Source organism: Mobula hypostoma, chromosome 2, assembly GCF_963921235.1.
Source record: "Mobula hypostoma chromosome 2, sMobHyp1.1, whole genome shotgun sequence".
NCBI classification, from domain to species: domain Eukaryota; kingdom Metazoa; phylum Chordata; class Chondrichthyes; order Myliobatiformes; family Myliobatidae; genus Mobula; species Mobula hypostoma.
This window is the reverse complement of record NC_086098.1, coordinates 34,797,055-34,818,920: the sequence shown is the minus strand read 5'-3', so window position 1 is coordinate 34,818,920 and position 21,866 is coordinate 34,797,055. Positions and strand designations below refer to the sequence as shown.

The following is a 21,866-nucleotide window of genomic DNA, read 5'->3' as shown; positions in this document are numbered from 1 at the left end:
AGCCACTTCAGCCCTTGGAAAAATCCTCAGGCTATCCACATGATCAACGCCCCTCATCATCTTACACACCTAAATGCGTTTATGTGTAATTCTTCATTGATTCTATTGTATTTCTTTGTTCTACCATGAATACCTCAAGAAAATGAATCTCAGGTTAGTACAAGTGTCCCCCGCTTTACAAACGTTCGCTTTACGAAACCTTGCTGTTACGGAAGACCTACATTAGTTACTTGTTTTCACTAACAGAAGGTGTTTTCACTGTTACGAAAAAAGGCAGCGCACAAAAAAAGCAGCGCGCGCCCCAAGCAGCCAAGTTCCTCCCCCAGAATGGCATTCTCGCCGGCATTGCTTAAACACGTGCCTGTGAGCAGCCATTTGCAAGATAAGTTCTAAGGTATTGGAAAAACCTAAAAGAGCTCATAAGGGTGTTACACTTAGCGTAAAACTAGACATAATTAAGCGTTTCGATCATGATGAACGAAGTAAGGACAAAGTGAGTTTGGCTTGTGGAAGTTGACGAAGATGATGTTAAAGAGGTTTTGGCATCCCATGACCAAGAACTGATAGATGAAGAGCTGATGCAATTGGAAGAGGAAAGGATAACAATCAAAACCGAATGTAGTAGCGAATGGAGCGAAAATGAAGTCGTCCAGGAACTGAATGTGAAGCAACTGCATGAGATTTTCACTGCAATGATTGAGAGAAAAGTATGACTTTAATTTTGAAAGGGTACGTAGCTTTAGGGCATATCTGCAGGATGGTTTGAGTGCTTACAAAAAACTGTATGATAGAAAAATGCGCGAGGCTAAGCAGTCAAGCATACTGTCGTTTTTCAAGCCTTCCACATCAGCCACAGCAGACGACGAACCTCGACCTTCAACATCGAGGCAGGCAGACATGGAAGAAGATGTGCAGGGAAGGTCACGTTTGACAAATCTTATTGAATTTTTTTTAAGAGGTTACTAGGAATGTTGACGAGGGTAAAGCGGAGGATGTTGTCTATATGAACTTCAGTAAGGCCTTTGACAGGGTCCCACACGGAAGGTTGGTTAGGAAGGTTCAATCGTTAGGTGTTAATATTGAAGTAGTAAAATGGATTCAGAAGTGGCTGGATGGGAGACGCCAGAGAGTGGTGGTGGATAACTGTTTGTCAAATTGGAGGCCGGTGACTAGTGGTGTGCCTCAGGGATCTGTACTGGGTCCAATGTTATTTGTCATATACATTAATGATCTGGATGATGGGGTGCTAAATTGTATTAGTAAGTATGCAGATGATACTAAGACAGGTGGAGTTGTAGATAATGAAGTAGGTTTTCAAAGCTTGCAGAGAGATTTAGGCCAATTAGAAGAGTGGGCTGAAAGATGGCAGATGGAGGTTAATGCTGATAAATGTGAGGTTTTGGTAGGACTAATCAAAATAGGACATACATGGTAAATGGTAGGGCATTGAAGAATGCAGTAGAACAGAAGGATCTAGGAATAATGGTGCATAGTTCCCTGAAGGTGGAATCTCATGTGGATAAGGTGGTGAAGAAAGCTTTTAGTGTGCTGGTCTTTATAAATCAGAGCATTGAGTATAGGAGTTGGGATGTAATGTTGAAATTGTACAAGGCATTGGTAAGGCCAAATCTGGAGTACTGTGTACAGTTCTGGTCACCAAATTATAGGAAATATGTCAACAAAATTGAGAGAGTACAGAGAAGATTTACTAGAATGTTACCTGGGTTTCATCATCTAAGTTACAGCGACAGGTTGAACAAGTTGGGTCTTTATTTTTTGGAACATAGAAGGTTGCGGGGGGACTTGTTAGAGGTATTTCAAATTATGAGGGGGATAGATAGAGTTGACGTGGATAGGCTTTTTCCATTGAGAGTGGGGGAGATTCAAACAAGAGGACATGAGTTGAGAGTTAAAAGGCAAAAGTTTAGGGGTAACATGAGGGGGAACTTTACTCAGAGAGTGGTAGCTGTGTGGAACGAGCTTCCAGCAGAAGTGGTTGAAGCAGGTTCGATGTCGTTTAAAGTTAAATTGGACAGCTATATGGACAGGAAAGGAATGGAGGGTTATGGGCTGAGTGCAAGTCGGTGGGACTAGGTGAGAGTAAGAGCTTGGCACGGACTAGAAGGGCCGAGATGGCCTGTTTCCGTGCTGTAATTGTTGTATGGTTATATGGTTATAAGATGACCTGCCTGCCCTGATGGAAACAGACGACGATGAGATGACACCTCAGTGTTCCACCACCCCAGTGGTCCCAACCTCCAGGCCGCGGACCGATACATTGCCGCGGAGAATGCAGCGGTAGCCAGGACGCACCCAACACATCTTTAAGAAAAAAGCCGAAATAAACAAGCTAATTAATTAGATGCTACCTGGCACATAAATGTCGGCCCAGATCAGAGGCGATTGCCGATTGCATCACCTCTGATCTGGGCCGACATTTACGTGCCGGGCGGCACCTAATTAATTAGCTTGTTTATTTCGGCTTTTCTCTTAAAGATGTGCTGGGTGCATTCTGGCCACCGCTGTACCGCTGCATTTTTCATGGATCAGTATCGGTCGGCGGCCCAGAGGTTGGGGTCCACTGCACCACCTCAACCTCCGACGACTCAGTCTAACACACCATCCTCAGTGTGCTCGGCGCTGATTTCTCGATTCCGGTAAGTGATACTACACTGTACATACATTATTTCTACTTTATATAGGCTGTGTATTTTTATGTGTTATTTGGTATGATTTGGCAGCTTCATAGCTTAAAGGTTACTGGAGAGAGGGTTTCTGCTGAGAGCGTTTGCGCCGTGTTTCTGCTGAAAGCGCTTGCGTGAGAGTTTCGCTACGGAGAACAGTGTTTCAAACAGTGATTGTAAAAAAGTATTTCTACTTTATATAGGCTGTGTACTTATCATATCATTCCTGCTTTTACTATATGTTACTGTTATTTTAGGTTTTATGTGTTATTTGGCATGATTTGGCAGGTTATTTTTTGGGTCTGCGAACGCTCACAAATTTTTCCCATATAATTAAATGGTAATTGCTTCTTCACTTTACGACATTTCGGCTTACGAACCATTTCATAGGAACGCTCTACCTTCGGATGGCGGGGGAAACCGGTATATGGTGACATATAAGTTTACTTCGAACTTTGAAATTTTCCTTCCAGGAAAAAGAAATCCAATTTTTTGGAAACATGTTACAAAGTGTTTCGTCATAGAAGAACGGCCATCAGCAAACTGGATCTTTCACTTCTTTGGAGTCCATATTGGCAGAAAGAAATCTTACACTGCTTTCTAGGTGTTCTATGCAAATAACTGAGCAGAGTCAGGATTCACATAATAGGCCTCTGATATTTGGAGCCATGACATCTCATTCTGGGTTAGACAGTTGCCTAAATCTGAGGCAAGAACAGTACCGAAAATTGGGTTGTTATGACCTCATTCAATGTATTTTCCAATATTCCCTCCTACATTGCACTTTGCTGCCTGTGATAAATGAGCAACTTGGTTTTAACAAAACTCAACACAACCTGATTTCTAGAGTACTCGCTGAATATTTTTACGTTGCTGCTTTCAGTTAAATGCATCAGGAATTAATGTTGTACTAGCATTTTCTGCCAGAAGTGATAATGACATACATTGTAAATTATTCCAGTTTCTCATCTGCTCATCTGACCTGAATTTTCCATTTACTTCTATCATGACAATGTGTCACACCGTACCTCATTTATTTATGACCTAAGTGGCAGTGTGTTGAACAACTGGTTGTTGAGCCTTAACGGAAGCTCCATCATTTGACAGGAAATTTCAGTATGCAACCCGCAGTGTATATAGTAAAATTAATAGGAATTATGTAAATACACGAGCTAGGACAAATATACCCATCTGGATACATAGATGTTCTTGAAATCATCTGATATTAAGTAAATGTCACAAACAAAATTATAGCTAAGAGTTCTAATTCACTATATTCTCAGAAATACTTACATAACGTTGATGAAAACAATAATTTCATCTGAACTAGAGACCACATAATGTACTAATTCCTCCTGGACCTGGACAATGCAAATACCTGTGTCAGTTTGCTGTTTATTGACTATAGCTCAGCACTTGGTTTCAGTCAAAGCGAGCAGCTGAGAAGAAGGGAGTGAAGAAAACGGGTAGAAAAAGTCTTTTTTTTAAACACTGCTCAGGGAGAAGGGTCTGCACTGCGCAGGCGCGTGACATAGCGCGCCAAGGTTTAAAAACAGACCACCATATACAGCGGGCAGCAGAGTGAGAGGGAGCAGAGTGGGACGGCTTTGGCTCAAAAGGCTTCGGCGAGAGCAGGCAGAGGCCAGGGTAGGTTCTGGTAAGTTTTTTTGTCCAAATTGTTTACAGTAGAGAGAATGCCAGGCAGGATGTTGGAATGCTCCTCTTGCAGGATGTGGGAAGTCAAGGAGCCCTCCAGTGTCCCTGACAATGACACCTGCAAGAAGTGCATCCAGCTGCAGCTCCTGACAAACCACATTAGGGAACTGGAGCAGGAGCTGGATGACCTGCGGATCATTCGGGAGAATGAGGAGATTATAGATAGTAGCTACAGGGAGGTAGTTATGCCAAAGGAGCAGAGCACAGGAAATTGGGTCACTTTCATGTGAGGGAAGAGGAAAAGGCAGGCAGAGCATGGTTCCCCTGTGGCCATTCCCCTCAACAACAAGTATACCGCATTGGATACTGTTGGGGGGATGACTTAACTGGGACAAGCTGCAGCAGCCAGATCTCTGGCACTGAGTCTGGTTCCGCAGTGCAGAAGGGAGGGTGGAAAAAGAAGACAGCAGTAGTGATAGGGGACTCAATAGTTAGAAGTGCTGATAGGAGGTTCTGTGGTCGTGACAGAGAATCCAGGATGGTTTGTTGCCTCCCGGGTGCCAGGGTCAAGGATGTCTCTGATCGCTTGTATGACATTCTGAAGTGGGAGGGTGATCAGCCAGATGTCGTGGTGCACATCGGTACCAATGACATAGCAAGGAAGAGTGAGGAGGTCCTGAAGAGTGAGTATAGAGAGCTTGGTAGGAAGCTGAAAAGCAGGACCTTGAGGGTGGTAATCTCAGGATTGCTACCTGTGCTACGTGCCAGTGAGGGTAAGAATAAGATGCTCTGGAGGAGGAACAAGTGGCTGAGGAACTGGTGTAGGGGGCAGGGTTTCAGATTTCAGGATCATTGGGACCTCTTCTGGGGCAGATTGGACCTATACAAGAGAGACGGGTTACACTTGAACTACAAGGGGACCAATATCATTTCAGGGAGGTTTGTTAGTGCTATTAGGGAGGCTTTAAACTAGATTTGCAGGGGGATGGGAACCAGAGTGCCAGAGCTGACAGTGGGGCTGGGGTGAAAATAAATGATGTTAAAAGTTCAAGCAAATCCGCTAATCAGAAAGGTTGTGAGTGGTGGTAAAAATCTTCTGAGGTGTATATATTTCAATGCTAGGAGTATTGCGGGGAAGGCGGATGAGTTGAGGGCGTGGATTGACATGTGGAATTATGACGTTATAGCAATTAGTGAAACTTGGCTACAGGAGGGGCAGGACTGGCAGCTTAATATTCCAGGGTTCCGATGTTTCAGATGTGATAGAGGCAGAGGAATGAAAGCTGGGGGGGTAGCATTGCTTGTCAGGGAAAATATTACAGCAGTGCTCAGGCAGGACAGATTAGAGGGCTTGTTTACTGAGTCTGTATGGGTGGAGCTGAGAAACGGGAAAGGTATGGCCACATTAGTGGGGTTGTATTATAGACCACCCAATAGTCAGCGAGAATTGGAGGAGCAAATCGGCAGAGAGATAGCAGGCAACTGCAGGAAACATAAAGTTGTGGTGGTAGGGGATTTTAATTTTCCACATATTGATTGGGACTCCCATACTGTTAGGGGTCTAGATGGGTTAGAGTTTGTAAAATGTGTTCAGGAAAGTTTTCTAAATCAATATATAGAGGTACCAACTAGAGGAGATGCGATATTAGATCTCCTATTAGGAAACGAGTTAGGACAAGTGACGGAAGTGTGTGTAGGGGAGCACTTTGGTTCCAGTGATCATAACACCATTAGTTTCAACTTGATCATGGATAAAGATAGATCTGGTCCAAGGGTTGAGGTTCTAAACTGGAAGAAGGCCAAATTTGAAGAAATGAGAAAGGATCTAAAAATCGTGGATTGGGACAGGTTGTTCTCTGGCAAGGATGTGATTGGGAAGTGGGAAGCCTTCAAAGGGGAAATTTTGAGAGTGCAGAGCTTGTATGTTCCTGTCAGGAATAAAGGCAAAGTGAATAGCAATAAGGAACCTTGGTTCTTAAGGGATATTGCAACTCTGATAAAGAAGAAGAGAGAGTTGTATGACTTGTATAGGAAACAGGGAGTAAATAAGGTGCTTGAGGAGTATAAAAAGTGCAAGAAAATACTTAAAAAGGAAATCAGGAGGGCTAAAAAAAATGAGGTTGCCTTGGCAGTCAAAGTGAAGGATAATCCAAAGAGCTTTTACAGGTATATTAAGAGCAAAAGGGTTGTAAGGAATAAATTTGATCCTCTTGAAGATCAGAGTGGTCAGCTATGTGCGGAACCAAAAGAAATGGGGGAGATCTTAAATGGGTTTTTTGCATCTGTATTTACTAAGGAAACTGGCATGAAGTCTATGGAATTAAGGGAAACAAATAGTGAGATCATGGAAACTGTACAGATTGAAAAGGAGGAGGTGCTTGTTATCTTGAGGCAAATTAAGTGGATAAATCCCCAGGACCTGACAGGGTATTCCCTCGGACCTTGAAGGAGACTAGTGTTGGAATTGCAGGGGCCCTGGCAGATATATTTAAAATGTCGGTGTCTACGGGTGAGGTGCTGGAGGATTGGAGAATGGCTCATGTTGTTCCGTTGTTTAAAAAAGGATCGAAAGGTAATCCGGGAAATTATAGGCCGGTAAATTTGACGTTGGTAGTGGGTAAGTTATTGGAGGGAGTACTAAGAGACAGAATCTACAAGCATTTGGATAGACAGGGACTTATTAGGGAGAGTCAACATGGCTTTGTGCGTGGTAGGTCATGTTTGACCAATCTGTTGGAGTTTTTTGACGAGGTTACCAGGAAAGTGGATGAAGGGAAGGCAGTGGATGTTGTCTACATGGACTTCAGTAAGGCCTTTGACAAGGTCCCGCATGGAGGTTAGTTAGGAAAATTCAGTCGCTAGGTATACATGGAGAGGTGGTAAATTGGATTAGACATTGGCTCAATGGAAGAAGCCAAAGAGTGGTAGTAGAGAATTGCTTCTCCGAGTGGAGGCCTGTGACTAGTGGTGTGCCACAGGGATCAGTGCTGGGTCCATTGTTATTTGTCATCTATATCAATGATCCGGATGATAATGTGGTAAACTGGATCAGCAAATTTGCTGATGATACAAAGATTGGAGGTGTAGTAGACAGTGAGGAAGGTTTTCAAAGATTGCAGAGGGATTTGGACCAGCTGGAAAAATGGGCTGAAAAATGGCAGATGGAGTTTAATACAGACAAGTCTGAGGTATTGCACTTTGGAAGGACAAACCAAGGTAGAACATATAGGGTTAATGGTAAGGCACTGAGGAGTGCAGTAGAACAGAGGGATCTGGGAATACGGATACAAAATTCCCTAAAAGTAGCGTCACAGGTAGATAGGGTCGAAAAGAGAGCTTTTGGTACATTGGCCTTTATTAATCGAAGTATTGAGTATAAGAGCTGGAATGTTATGATGAGGTTGTATAAGGCATTGGTGAGGCCGAATCTGGAGTATTGTGTTCAGTTTTGGTCACCACATTATAGGAAGGATATTAATAAGGTTGAAAGAGTGCAGAGAAGGTTTACAAGGATGTTGCCGGGACTCGACAAACTCAGTTACAGAGAAAGGTTGAATAGGTTAGGACTTTATTCCCTGGAGCGTAGAAGAATGAGGGGAGATTTGATAGAGGTATATAAAATTATAATGGGTATAGATAGAGTGAATGCAAGCAGGCTTTTTCCACTGAGGCAAGGGGAGAAAAAAAAAGAGGACATGGGTTGAGGGTGAAGGGGGAAAAGTTTAAAGGAAGCATTGGGGGGGGCTTCTTCACACAGAGAGTGGTGGGAGTGTGGAATGAGCTGCCAGATGAGGTGGTAAATGTGGGTTCTTTTTTAACATTTAAGAATAAATTGGACAGATACATGGATGGGAGATTTATGGAGGGATATGGTCCGTGTGCAGGTCAGTGGGACTAGGCAGAAAATGGTTCGGCACAGCCAAGAAGGGCCAAAAGGCCTGTTTCTGTGCTGTAGTTTTTCTATGGTTTCTATAGTTTTCTGTTTAACATTCCTACTGTCCTGATTGAAAAGCTACAGAACATAGGCCTCTGCAACTGGATCCTCGACTCACAGGTGAAATGTCACCTCACCTGGAAAGTCTGTTTGGGGCCCTGAATGGTAGTGAGGGAGGAGGTGCAGTAGCAGGTGTAACACTTGATCCACTTGTAAGGATAAGTGCCGGGTGGGAGATCAGTGGAGATGGATGAATGGACAAGGGAGTTACATAGGGAGCTATCCCTGCGGAAAGCAGAAAGTGGGGGGGATATAGATATGCTTGGTGGTGGAATCCCATTGGAGATGGTGGAACTTTTGGAGAATTATCTGCTGGACGCGGAGGCTGGTGGGATGGTAGCTGAGGACACGAGGAACCCTATCCCTGGCAGGGTGGCAGCAGGATGGGGTAAGAGCAAATATGCATGAAATGGAAGAGACGTGGTTGATGGTGGAGGAAGGAAAGCCCCTTTCTTTGAAAAAGGAAGATACCTCCTTCATTATAAAATGAAAAGCCTCACTCTGGAGCAGATGCAGTGGGTGTCGTTTTTACAAGTAATAGGGTGGGACAAGGTGTAGTCTAGGTAGCTGTGAGAGTCCGTGGGTTTGTAATAGATATCGGTGGATAAGCTGTCTCCAGAGATAGAGACAGTGAAATCGAGAAAGGGAAGGGAGGTGTCGGAAATGGACCAGGTGAACTTGAGGGCAGTGTGGAAGTTGGAGGCAAAGTGGATGAAATTAACAAGCTCAGCACAGATGCGGGAAGCAGCACCAATACAGCATAGGGAAAGTGTAGGACAATCTCCAGTGTAGGCTTGGAACATTGTGAATATAACTTGCTTTCTGCACTTCAGACATAAACCAAATGTATTCATGAAATCACAGGTACAATCACAATCCCTACGGGAAGCTCTATCATTGACGCAAGGATGCATAGTTTCAATTTAAATTTTGCAGTGAAATTTTTGATTTTTAATGAACACTGTAAAGAAAGTTTCACATGATTATTTTATTTGGCTGTGATGCATCTCATCTTTGAAAAAACACAAACTGACTGGAAGAAAATGTTCAAATAAGAAAATGCAGCAATAAGAACAAAAACAGAAATTGTGAAAAGCTGTAACATGTCACTTGGTTACAGCAATAAATCAGAAGAGATAATGGCTTGAACTTGGAGGTACAAACCAGAGGATGTGCCCTTTTGCATTCATTTGTCCTTGGGCAAGAGGTCAGTATTACTTACTCTTGTTTTCTCTGAAACCTTTGCTAAATTTGATAAATTCACTGGCTTTTCTCCAATGGAGAATGAGCGACAATTTCTTACATTAGTAATTGTGTGAAAAAGGAAATAAAATTTCAATCAAATCTATTTCTGGAAAAGTATACATTCTCTCTGGATTTGACACAGGAAAGTGGCAATTGTGCTTTCATAGAATGGCCAATGTGCCCATTATTTAATACGACTATGCAAACTAATGCACAATAATGCTCAGAATTTCCTGTTCCGGTTTTCCATAACAATCTACAGTTGAATTTACTTATGTTATAAAATATCATGAAATAAATTAAATACCAGCAGTGCAAGATTCATAATTCATAATCCTCTGGGTTTGAAACATGGAGTGGAAAATCCCTCCCGTTACCTATTAGTGAATTTCAAATCTTAAAAGGGAATGAAGAACATATTTTAATGTGTTCCAAGTATACTTGCTCTACATTGGATCAAAGCATTCAAAGAAAGAAGCTCCAAACATCCTTTCTTCCTTTTCAACACAACCTAGGCACAGGCGACAAAGGGTCAGATGCCTGAAATGTTAATTGTTTCACTTTCCACAGATGCTGCCTGATGTGCTGAGATCTTGTATTTCTGAGCAGGGTTTTAGAACTGAGTTTAGCAGGTACCGAGACTGGCATCTTTTCCAGATTCTTTTCTTTTGATACTGCAGTGATCCCTTTTTGAATTTAGCCTTGGTGCTTGAAGATACTCAGTAACATATCTCATCTCAATTGTTCATAATTGCAATTAATTAGAATTGTTTACATTAAGAGCGTCCATTTTTTTTAAACGGCCAGTGCAAGGTTTTCAGAAATACAGAGGACATTCTGATTTGAACCTTTAATTCTATTTCTCTTTCCACACAAAATGGCTGATCTCCTGAGTGCTTCCAGTAACTTGATTTTATTCCAGACTTCAGGTGTTTTGTTTTGATGTTTTGTGGCAGTTCCAAAATATCAATTTTCTGTGAGGAAAGTGAAACGTCTCCAAGGAAGCAGTCTATTCTCTGATATTATTGTTCAGGAAACATAAAATCTAGCCAAGTAGTAGGAATGGTATTGATACCTTGGCTGCTTTTTTAAACCCCTCTGATTAATCCAACACAAGTGAGCCTTTCCTGAACATATGGCATTTGCTTTTGAAGGAGAATTGCTGTGAAATGTAATTTATAAATACCTGACTACAGAAGGTGTGTCAGTTTAGATTAACCATGTATGATTTTTTTCCTGCCCCCGCCCACCCCCCCCACCACTCCTTCAATAACAGGAGGGCCTAACACATGTAGCAGCCCGGCCCCAGTGTGTCACTGCACACCAAACCCATTTACTAAATGATAGTGGTGCAGCTTCATCAGATGAAAATGCTTCTTTCAGAATTCATTCTCATGATGTGAGGCCACTGGCAAGGCTGACATTTAATGACCACTGAAAATATTGAACTGTGGTTAATACTAATGCATCTATTGCAATGTTATAATTCCTACGAATATAAATCAATTGAGTTTCAACTATTAATGTACCTACTTTAACATTTGATCTCCTTTTATCACATTATTTAATTAATTTAATGTAATCAAACTATAGGCCTGAGGCTCCAGCACCGCTGCACATCATATAATACACCCATCCTTGGTCAGCTATGAATACGAAATCAATGCCACCTTGTATTCCAAATAATACATACTTAAAACAAATCAGAAGCTCAACTATTTTGAACAGGAAAGCCTGGAAAAGTGCAGACGGTCTAGCGGAACAGCAACAGAACTAACAAAAACCATTGGCTTGATTGCCCACATCTGTCTGTTGTATGTTCTCTTCCCTCCCTGATGTATGGTCAGTTAACCCTCAATTATCACCACCTTGGCAAACGTTTGAATATGGCAATAGGACATTAAATCATGTAGAAAGCAAGAAACGACATCAAAGCAATACATTTTTTGACTTTTAAAAAATATATAGTATGTAGATACTGCAACAAGAACTACGTTGACCAGACAGGATGTAAACTCTCAACTCACTTACGGGAACACAAACTGGCGGTACAGAGGCGTGATCCACTGTCGCTGATCTCGGTATGTGAAGACCAAGAAGGACACTACTTTAACTGGGACAGTGCGGAGGTCCTGGCGCAGGCAGGCACAGAACAGGCGCAGGAATTTTTAGAAGCGTGGTTCTGTTCTGATAACTCCGATTTCAAACATATGGAAATAGATGGCATCTGCGAACCCCTACGAGCTAAAGAAATGCCAAGACAATAGAATTCAAAAGTCAACTGAAGGGGTAGCCAATCAGGACTGAGGCATGCAGACAGGAGTCTATATAAATGCAAGCACTCCCAGAGAGAAACACCAACAACTGCGCACTGAATATGTCACCTTGACTGGTGATGAAACGTCTGCAGGCTAATTGCCAAGCTCGGCGAATACTGCAACATCAAGTACAGGAGAGACAGGAAGACAGAAGGAGAGAGAGACAGAAAGAAAGAGAGAGAGAAAGAGAGACACACACAGAGACAGAGACACACACACACACGGAGAGAGGGAGAGAGAGATGTATAATAAGAAACTGATCGATTGCTAAATTTTTGAGCACCTGCGAATGACCTGATGCAGAAACCATGCTTTATTCCCCTCTACGGTCTCGATTCAAATCCGGGATGAACAGATGGAATAAAGATCACATACTCTTTCTGAAGAGGCAATAGTGCAGTCAGAAAGTGTCAATGCCCAAAGCTACTGCATCGGTTGGCAATGTGTCTCATGTTAATCTGTCCTTCCCTTCCCCACCCTGCAAAGCAAGATGCCAGAATTATTACCCCACTTTCAGAGAAACAAACAAGTCAAAATTACTTCTGCTTAGAGCAACAGTTTTTGTGTAGCACACAAAGAAATTTACATCACAGCCCAGTCACCAAACATGGGACAATGCTCACACAAGGCTCATTTCTGCTTCACAGAAATCAAACGTCTTCTTTGGCCTGGCCTGCAAGTTCAACCCATCAAACCGTTGACAATGCTACAACTGTTGTTTAGTATTTACTCGGCCCCCACCCTTCATTCTCAACCCTTAGATGTCAGACCTATAGTTGCCCCCATTCTCACCCTCGCTCTGGACCTACCCTGACTATATCGTCAACCCTCTCACTGGTCCCAAAATTTAAACACAGATCCTCTCCCACCAACACCCCCCCCCCCCCAACTAGCCCTCAGGTTTAACCAGCTCACATGTCCAATCCCGAACACTGCTTGGCTCAAATCGCCTCTTCCTTTTGTGTTAACAAGCTCTATCTCCTGATCCCTCCAATCAAACAGTACCCTTTCCTGATTGTCCAATCACTGCAATCCAAGGCCCAGCTGGCTTGATTCTTAGCTCTGCAATAATGGGGAAAGGTGTTCTGCCTCACATGAGAATAGAACAGAGCCCTGTGCAGCATTAGTCACCTCTTTGCCGAAGATTATTCTGAGCACATGCCTACATTTTAAAGGGCTTTCATGCGTGTTACATTTTGTATAAATTGGTGATTGTTGAATCCTGCCACTGTTATTTTCAATCCAGAAATTGCCACTGAAAATTGCAGGTTGAACAGTAACTTGTCTAGATGTTATTTTATTCTGTTTAGAGATGCTGCACAGAACAGGCCCTTCCAGCCCAATGAACAGCACAATCCAGCAACCCACCTATTCAATCCTAGCCTAATCACAGGTAGGGTTGCCAACTGTCCCATATTTACCAGGACATCCCGTATATTGGGCTAAATTGGTTTGTCCCATACGGGACCACCGTTGTCCTGTATTTCCTCCGCTAAGGTAGAGCGTTTCTATGAAACCGTTCGTAAGCCGAAATGGCAAAAAACAAAGAAGCAATTACCATGGATTTATCTGGGAAAAATTTTTGAGCGTTCAGACCCAAAAATAATCTACCAAATAACACATAAAACCTAAAATAACACTAACATATAGTGAAAACAGGAATGATAAATACACAGCCTATACGAAGTAGAAAGAATGCATGTACAGTGTAGTTTCATTTAACAAAATTGGGAAGATTAAGCCAAAACCGATATGTAGAAAAAAAATCGGCACATACACGCATGTGCACACAGGTGCCCATGCAAGGCTTAATGGTCATGGTAGTCTTTCTCAGAGTAAACACAAGTGTCCCGTATTTGACTGCTACTTTTGTCCCTTATTTGGGAGTGAGAAAGTTGGCAACCTTAATCACAGGACAATTTACAATGACCAATTAGCCTACTAACTGGTAGGTCTTTGGACTGTGGGAGGAAACCGGAGCACCCAGAGGAAACCCACTCATTCATGGGGAGGGAGTACAAACTCCTTACAGAGGACACCAGAATTGAACTCTGAACTCGTACTAGTGTCATGCAAACCGCTACACTACAACTGCACCCTCATGGACACACAAGATTGCAGATGCTGGAACCTAGAGCAAGGAAACGTTCAATCTTTTGGGTTAGAGCCCCGTATCAGTCCTGATGTAGGATCTCAACCTGGAATATCAGCCATTTCTTTGTCCCCACAGACGATGATTGACCTGCTGAGTTCCTCCAGCAGTTTATGTTTTGCTACTGAATTATCATTGTCTTCTTCCCTTGGTAGCACCATTTCATGCACATTTGTGATTTTCTACTGCAGAGGTAAAAATTGAAAATGCAGTTTAATTAATGACATCTTTCAACAATACATATTATAAACTGTTCAGAAAATTTTCCAAATGATAAATTGTGGTCTCCATCAAATGAATACAGTTTATTCCTCAATTTAAATTAGCATTTTGAATTATACAAAAATAATACAGAATCCTTCAAATTCCCTCATTTTGTGTTATTTATCTATCTAGTTTAATTTTAAAACTTCAGGGATTCAATATCTTAAAATTCAAAATAAATTTATTATCAAAGTACATATACGTCACCATATACAACCCTGGGATTCATTTTCTTGCGGACAAGCACAGTAAATACAAGAAATACAATAGAATTAATGAAAGATTGTACACAATAGGATGGACAAAACCAATGTGAAAAAAAACAACAAACTGTGTAAATACAAAAAGAAAGCAGGAAGAAAAGGAACAGTAATAATAAATTCATAATTAATAATCCTCCATAGAAGATATCCCCAAGATGTGAGCAAACTAGGTGTCAACAAGGAAGCATCGAATGCCTGGCTCAGGGTTGGAGACCTCTTCCCAGAAACAGAAGGGTTGCTTGTGGCAATATAGGACTATGTGGTTAACACAAGAAAATGATCAAAAATGAATAATAAAAGACCAACAAATTCAAGATGATAAATGCAGAAAATGCCAAGAGAAACCAGAAACAATCCAACACATTACAGGATCTTTCAGCAGTTTAACTCAATCTGATTACGTACACAGGCACAACAAGTGGCAAACATCATTCACCAAAATCTTGCTTTACCATACCGTACAAGCCTGATCCAGTTTCAGAGTCAGAGTCCTACAAATTATATTACGACCGATCTGTTAATACAGATAGGGCAATCCATAACAACCATCTGATATAATAAAACAGGATAAATAAGTAGGAACTGCTTATTTAATAGATACAGCCATTCCAAACACACATAATATATAGAAATCATGAAGTGGAAAAATACTGTATCAAAAATATGCAGAATTAAAAGAGGAAATGAAAGACTATGGTGTGGCACGTGGCCAAGTGGTTAGGGTGTTGGGACTAGCGATCTGAAGGTCATGAGTGCGAGCCTCAGCCAAGGCAGCGTGTGTGTCCTTGAGCAAGGCACTTAACACACAATGCTCCAGTCTACTCAGCCGAGAATGGGTACCGGCAAGAAAAATGCTGGGGGTTAACCTCGCGATACACTGGCATCCTATCCGGCGGGGTGGGGGGGGAGTCTCGTACTCTCAGTCGCTTCATGCCACGGAAACCGGCCTGATGGGCCACAAGGCTCATGACAGACTTTAAAAAAAAGACTATGGAACATAAACAGGATATACATTGTCCCTATGGTAATATCTACAACTGGTATCATCACAAAGGACCTACAGAACAGCATTTTAGCAGCTTGAGCTGAGGGAAAAATAATAATAATAAATAAATAAACAATAAAAATTGAGAACATGAGATGATGAGCCCTTGAAAGTGAGTCCATAGGTTGTGGTAACAATTCAATGATGGGAAAAGTGAAGTTATTACCACTGCTTCAAGACCCTTGGTCCCAATGGTTGAGGGGTTACCTGTTGGTGTGGGTCCTGAGGCTCCTGTACCTTCTTGCTGACGGCAGCAGCAGGAAGAAAACATGACCTGGTCAGTGAGATTCCTTGATAATGGATGCTACTTTCCTGTTTCACATTTCTGTCGGCTTTTCCATACCAGGGCACGAGGCAACCAGTCAACATATTCTCTATTACAGATCTATAGAAGTTTTTCAAAGTTTCAGATGACATGCCAACTCTTTGTAAACTTCTAAGAAAAGTAAAACATTCGGCCAACTCCACATTGATTGTACATGTCCAATGCTAGTACTCATATTTTCTAATTTTTAAAGTACTCTTTTGAAGAGAATGGAGAGGAGAGCAATTATGTAGTTTAACTCTACTACAGCTACTATTTGTAGGTAAAATGAACTATAAGCACTCTGCTGTGCCTTCCTAAATTATCAGGTTATTTGTTTTTGGGCCTGCATGTGTGCTACAGGAATAAATCAACACTAATTTTGACTTTTACAAGGTGAACTGCTGCACTGCATATAGAGTATGGTAGAACTCTCAATCTCTCCAGCATTGAGGCTCGAACTACTCTCAGCAAACCACGTCGGCTGGCCGTGCGACCACATGTTCACCAATACCAGGTTCCTGAAACAACCCTTTTATTCTGAGCTGTGTCAGGGGAGGAGAAAACCACGAAGAGACAGGAGCACAATTAATGACTTATACTTTTAAATTAGCCCAAAGTTATAATTTTTACCTGATTATGAACATAGTGTTCCATCAGTAAATTATAACTTTCAATTCTAACCGCCCATCCCAAGCAATCATCTCAGCAACAGCAAATTCCTGAGCCTAAGGCCTCTGTCGGTCAGAGTTGACCACTGATATTGTGTCCTAGCTGTCTCGATACCAAGCCTGGGCAGTACGATATGGAGAGCAAGCTGTTGCCCATGTAGCAAGCTCCCACTCTCCACGCATCTGATGAACCCAAAGGAACGGCAGAGACCGATACAGTTTGGTACCAGCAGCGTTGCAGGAGTTGCCAGTCAGCATTGAACTCAATCTCTGACTGCCTTAGGGACTCCAGCTCCAAATTTTTCCCTCAGGATTTACTCCCGAAGCCTTCTCCGTGAGTGGGTATAGCCACAAGGCAACTGAGGTTTGAGATCAGTTTTCCTTCTCCAGGATGAGCTGCCAACCATGGCTTACAAGCCCCATCTGCTCTCTTTAGGAGATACAACACAGTAACAGGCCCTTCCAGCCCAATAAGCCCATGCCATCCAGTTACACCCATGGGATCTATTGACTTATTAATGCGTACATCTTAGGAATGTGAGAGGAAACCAGAGCACTCAGAGAAAACATACATGGTCATGGCGAGAACGTACAAACTCCTTACAGACAATTGATCCTGGGTTGCTGGCACTACAAAGCATTACACTAACCACTGTGATTCCATACTGCTGCAAATCATGAACTATATTAGTTACATGAAGAATAAACGATAGACAAGATGTGCAACAGAACACAAGTTTACAACAAAAGGAGCAAATTGTATTTGTTCCCATTCTGGCCCTATGTAATTAAGAACTATATGTTGGTGCAAGAGGCAGATACTATGTGAATGCTTCTTCAGCATTTCCTCTCAGCTCATTTTAAAGGTTGGATATGTTTACATTAGAGGCAAAGGAGTTCCAATAGGTTAATTCATAAGATTAAGGAGTTGTCTCGTCAAGAACTATAATACAGGCTTGACCTGCACTTCTTGTTGCTTAGAAGAATGGGAGCTGATAGTTCTGAGTCTTATGACTCTGAGGGGTTTTGACAAGTAGATGCTGTGTGGCTAGGCATAGCTCAAACACGATCTAAAAATTTGCTGGCGATACAACCACTGTTGGTAGAATCTCAGGGTGGTGACGAGAGGGTGTACAGGAGTGAGATATGCCAACTAGTGGAGTGGTGCCGCAGAAACAACCTGGCACTCACTGTCAAGACGAAAGAACTGATTGTGGTCTTCAGGAAGAGTAAGACAAAGGAACAAGTGGAGAGAGTGAGCAGCTTCAAGTTCCTGGGTGTCAAAATCTCTGAAGATCTAACCTGGTCCCAACATATCGATGTAGTTATAAAGAAGGAAAGACAGTGGCTATACTTCATTAGGAGTTTGAAGGGACGTGGCACATTAACAAATACACTCAAAAACTTCCATAGTTGTACTGTGGAGAGCATTCTGACAGGCTGCATCACTGTCTGGTATGGGGGTGGGGGGAGTGGTTACTGCACAGGACCGAAAGACACTGCAGAAGTTTGCAAATCTAGTCCACTCCATCTTGGGCACTAGCCTACAAGGTACCCAGAACATCTTCAGGGAGCAGTGTCTCAGAAAGGCAGCGTCCATTATTAAGGACCTCCAGCACCCCAGGGCATGCCCTTTTCTCACTGTTACCATCAGTTAGGAGATACACACTCAGCGATTCAGGAACAGCATCTTCCCCTCTGCCATCCGATTCCTAAATGGACAGTGAAGCTTTGGAGACAACCTCACTTTTTTAAAAAAAATATACAGTATTTCTGTTTTTCCATTTTTTTAATCTATTCGATATACATAATTGATTTACTTGTTTATTTTTTTTTCTCTGCTAGATTATGTATTGCATTGAACTGCTGCTGCTAAGTTAACAAATTTCATGTCACGTGCCTGTGATAATAAACCTGATTCTGAAAAGGGATCTAGTTTTCAGTGTATACAACGAATAAGCCCTTTTCCGGCTTCCAGCCAGACACAGGTGTCAATTATATCCCATATTTCGATGACAAACTCTGGCATCTTCACTATAAAGATGTACCTGGCTGGAAACCAGAGAAGAAATTATTTGTCAAGATAGATGCTGATGGGATGTGATTCTGTTGGCTGACATAGGGGAATTGGAGAAATTTCATCTGTCAAAGTGTCATTAATCTTTGATATTCCATAGCCCAGATTTCCATGGAAGCTTAATTGTTGAACATATACAAGGCTGTGGATTTTTGGGTTGTAGAGGTATCAAGGTACATGAGGATGTGACAAGAAAGTAGGGACCAAGCTCTATTCATCCATGATGTCACTAAATGCTGCAGCTGGTTTATGAGGCTATACAGCCTATTCCTGTTCCCACTTCTTATGCTGTTGTGGTAGAGACTTACAAATGAAGCCAGTTCATTATTATACAACATGCTCAATTTCCCCACTCAGTAAGGTAAGTTAGGATGTGTGTGTGACTTAAAGTCCTGTACTATCTAGATGACGCTTTTATACAGTACCAAAAGAGGGCCACACTGTCAGAGGCACCACATTCCAGATGAGATATTGCAACAAATTCTCTTTTTCCCTCTCATATTCGGAGAATTATAAGATCACTGGTACTGTTCTGAACTAAAGCAGAAGTATTATCACAATGCCTATCTTTCACTAAATGTACCAAAAAAAATAAGTCGTTATCATCAGACAGGCTCTAGTCGGATATGGCTGTTTGTAAACTAGCATGCTCTTTCCTATTTTACAGCAGTGTTGACATTTGAAAAAATTTCTTGTCCATAAGATGCCATATGGGCATTATGAATGGCATGTGAATGGTTCTACAGTATGTGACTGTAAGCTATCCCCCCCAAACACAATCCATAATCCAAGTTAGATCCTCTTCTTCAAATTAGACTGAACTGCTTAACGATGCAAAAAGAAACTGAAATGCAAACACTCAGTAGGCACTATCAATCGAAGTCAAAGTACTTGGTTAAAGAAATTGAAATATCAACGTCTACTGCAGTGAGGAAAATAACCTATGGGACATAGTAATTTTCACAGTGCTGTTGGGAGAGGAAACTAAGGGAAATGCTTTACATTCAAAATAACAGGCCAAATTTTGTAGTCTACAGAGATGTAACAGCATTCTCCAATTATCACAAAGATAATTGTGAATATGGACTTCCACTCTTCCATCTATTCAAAAAGGGAGACTGAAGACAGAATAATGTGGCCCAGCAAGTTCAAGATGTATCCAGGATGGTTTGTTGCCTCCCAGGTGCCAGGGTCAAGGATGTCTCTGATCGATTGCATGACATTCTGAAGTGGGAAGGTGATCAGCCAGATGTCGTGGTGCACATCGGTACCAATGACATAGTAAGGAAGAGTGAAGAGGTCCTGGACAGTGAGTATAGAGAGCTTGGTAGGAAGTTGAAAAGCAGGACCTCAAGGGTGGTAATCTCAGGATTGCTACCTGTGCTAGGTGCCAGTGAGGGTAGGAATAGGATGCTCTGGAGGAGGAACAAGTGGCTGAGGAACTGGTGTAGGGGGCAGGGTTTCAGATTTCAGGATCATTGGGACCTCTTCTGGGGCAGGTGGGACCTGTACAAGAGAGACGGGTTACACTTGAACCACAGGGGGGCCAATATTCTTTCAGGGAGGTTTGTTAGTGCTATTGGGGAGGCTTTAAACTAGATTTGCAGGGGGATGGGAACCAGAGTGCCAGAGCCGACAGTGTGGCTGGGGTGAAAATAAATGATATTGAAAGTGTAAGCAAATCCGCTGATAGAAAGGTTGTGAGTGGTGGTAAAAATCTTCTGAGGTGTATATATTTCAATGCTAGGAGTATTGCGGGGAAGGCGGATGAGTTGAGGGCGTGGATTGACACGTGGAATTATGATGTTGTAGCAATTAGTGAAACTTGGCTACAGGAGGGGCAGGACTGGCAGCTTAATATTCCAGGGTTCCGATGTTTCAGATGTGATCGAGGCAGAGGAATGAAAGGTGGGGGAGTAGCATTGCTTGTTAGGGAAAATATTACAGCAGTGCTCAGGCAGGACAGATTAGAGGGCTTGTCTACTGAGTCCTTATGGGTGGAGCTAAGAAACAGGAAAGGTATGGCCACATTAGTGGGATTGTATTACAGACCACCCAATAGTCAACAAGACTTGGAAGAGCAAATCTGCAGAGAGATAGCAGGCAACTGCAGGAAACATAAAGTTGTGGTGGTAGGGGATTTTAATTTTCCATACATTGATTGGGACTCCCATACTGTTAGGGGTCTTGATGGTTTAGAGTTTGTAAAATGTGTTCAGGAAAGTTTTCTAAATCAGTATTTAGACGGACCAACTAGAGGGGATGCAATATTGGATCTCCTGTTGCGAAACGAATTAGGGCAAGTGACAGAAGTCTGTGTAGGGGAGCACTTTGGTTCCAGTGATCATAACACCATTAGTTTCAATTTGATCATGGACAAGGATAGATCTGGTCCTAGGGTTGAGGTTCTGAACTGGAAGAAGGCCAAATTTGAAGAAATGAGAAAGGATCTAAAAAGCGTGGATTGGGACAGGTTGTTCTCTGGCAAAGATGTGATTGGTAGGTGGGAAGCCTTCAAAGGGGAAATTTTGAGAGTGCAGAGTTTGTATGTTCCTGTCAGGATTAAAGGCAAATTGAATAGGAATAAGGAACCTTGGTTCTCAAGGGATATTGCAACTCTGATAAAGAAGAAGAGGGAGTTGTATGAAATGTATAGGAAACAGGGGGTAAATCAGGTGCTTGAGGAGTATAAGAAGTGCAAGAAAATACTTAAGAAAGAAATCAGGAGGGCAAAAAGAAGACATGAGGTTGCCTTGGCAGTCAAAGTGAAGGATAATCCAAAGAGCTTTTACAAGTGTATTAAGAGCAAAAGGATTGTAAGGGATAAAATTGGTCCTCTTGAAGATCAGAGTGGTCGGCTTTGTGCGGAACCAAAGGAAATGGGGGAGATCTTAAATAGGTTTTTTGCGTCTGTATTTACTAAGGAAACTGGCATGAAATCTATGGAATTGAGGGAATCAAGGAGTGAGACCATGGAAACTGTACAGATTGAAAAAGGAGGAGGTGCTTGCTGTCTTGAGGAAAATTAAAGTGGTAAATCCCCGGGACCTGACAGAGTGTTCCCTCGGACCTTGAAGGAGACTAGTGTTGAAATTGCGGGGGCCCTGGCAGAAATATTTAAAATGTCGTTGTCTACGGGTGAAGTGCTGGAGGATTGGAGAGTGGCTCATGTTGTTCCGTTGTTTAAAAAAGG

General features: G+C 42.2%; 1 protein-coding gene across 4 annotated transcripts in view; it reads right to left on the bottom strand.

The window, feature by feature from the left end:
• Window positions 1-21,866, bottom strand: part of si:dkey-71h2.2 (low density lipoprotein receptor adapter protein 1) — a 135,580-nt gene that overhangs the window by 70,705 nt on the left and 43,009 nt on the right. The gene's annotated exons all lie outside the window — the stretch shown is intronic.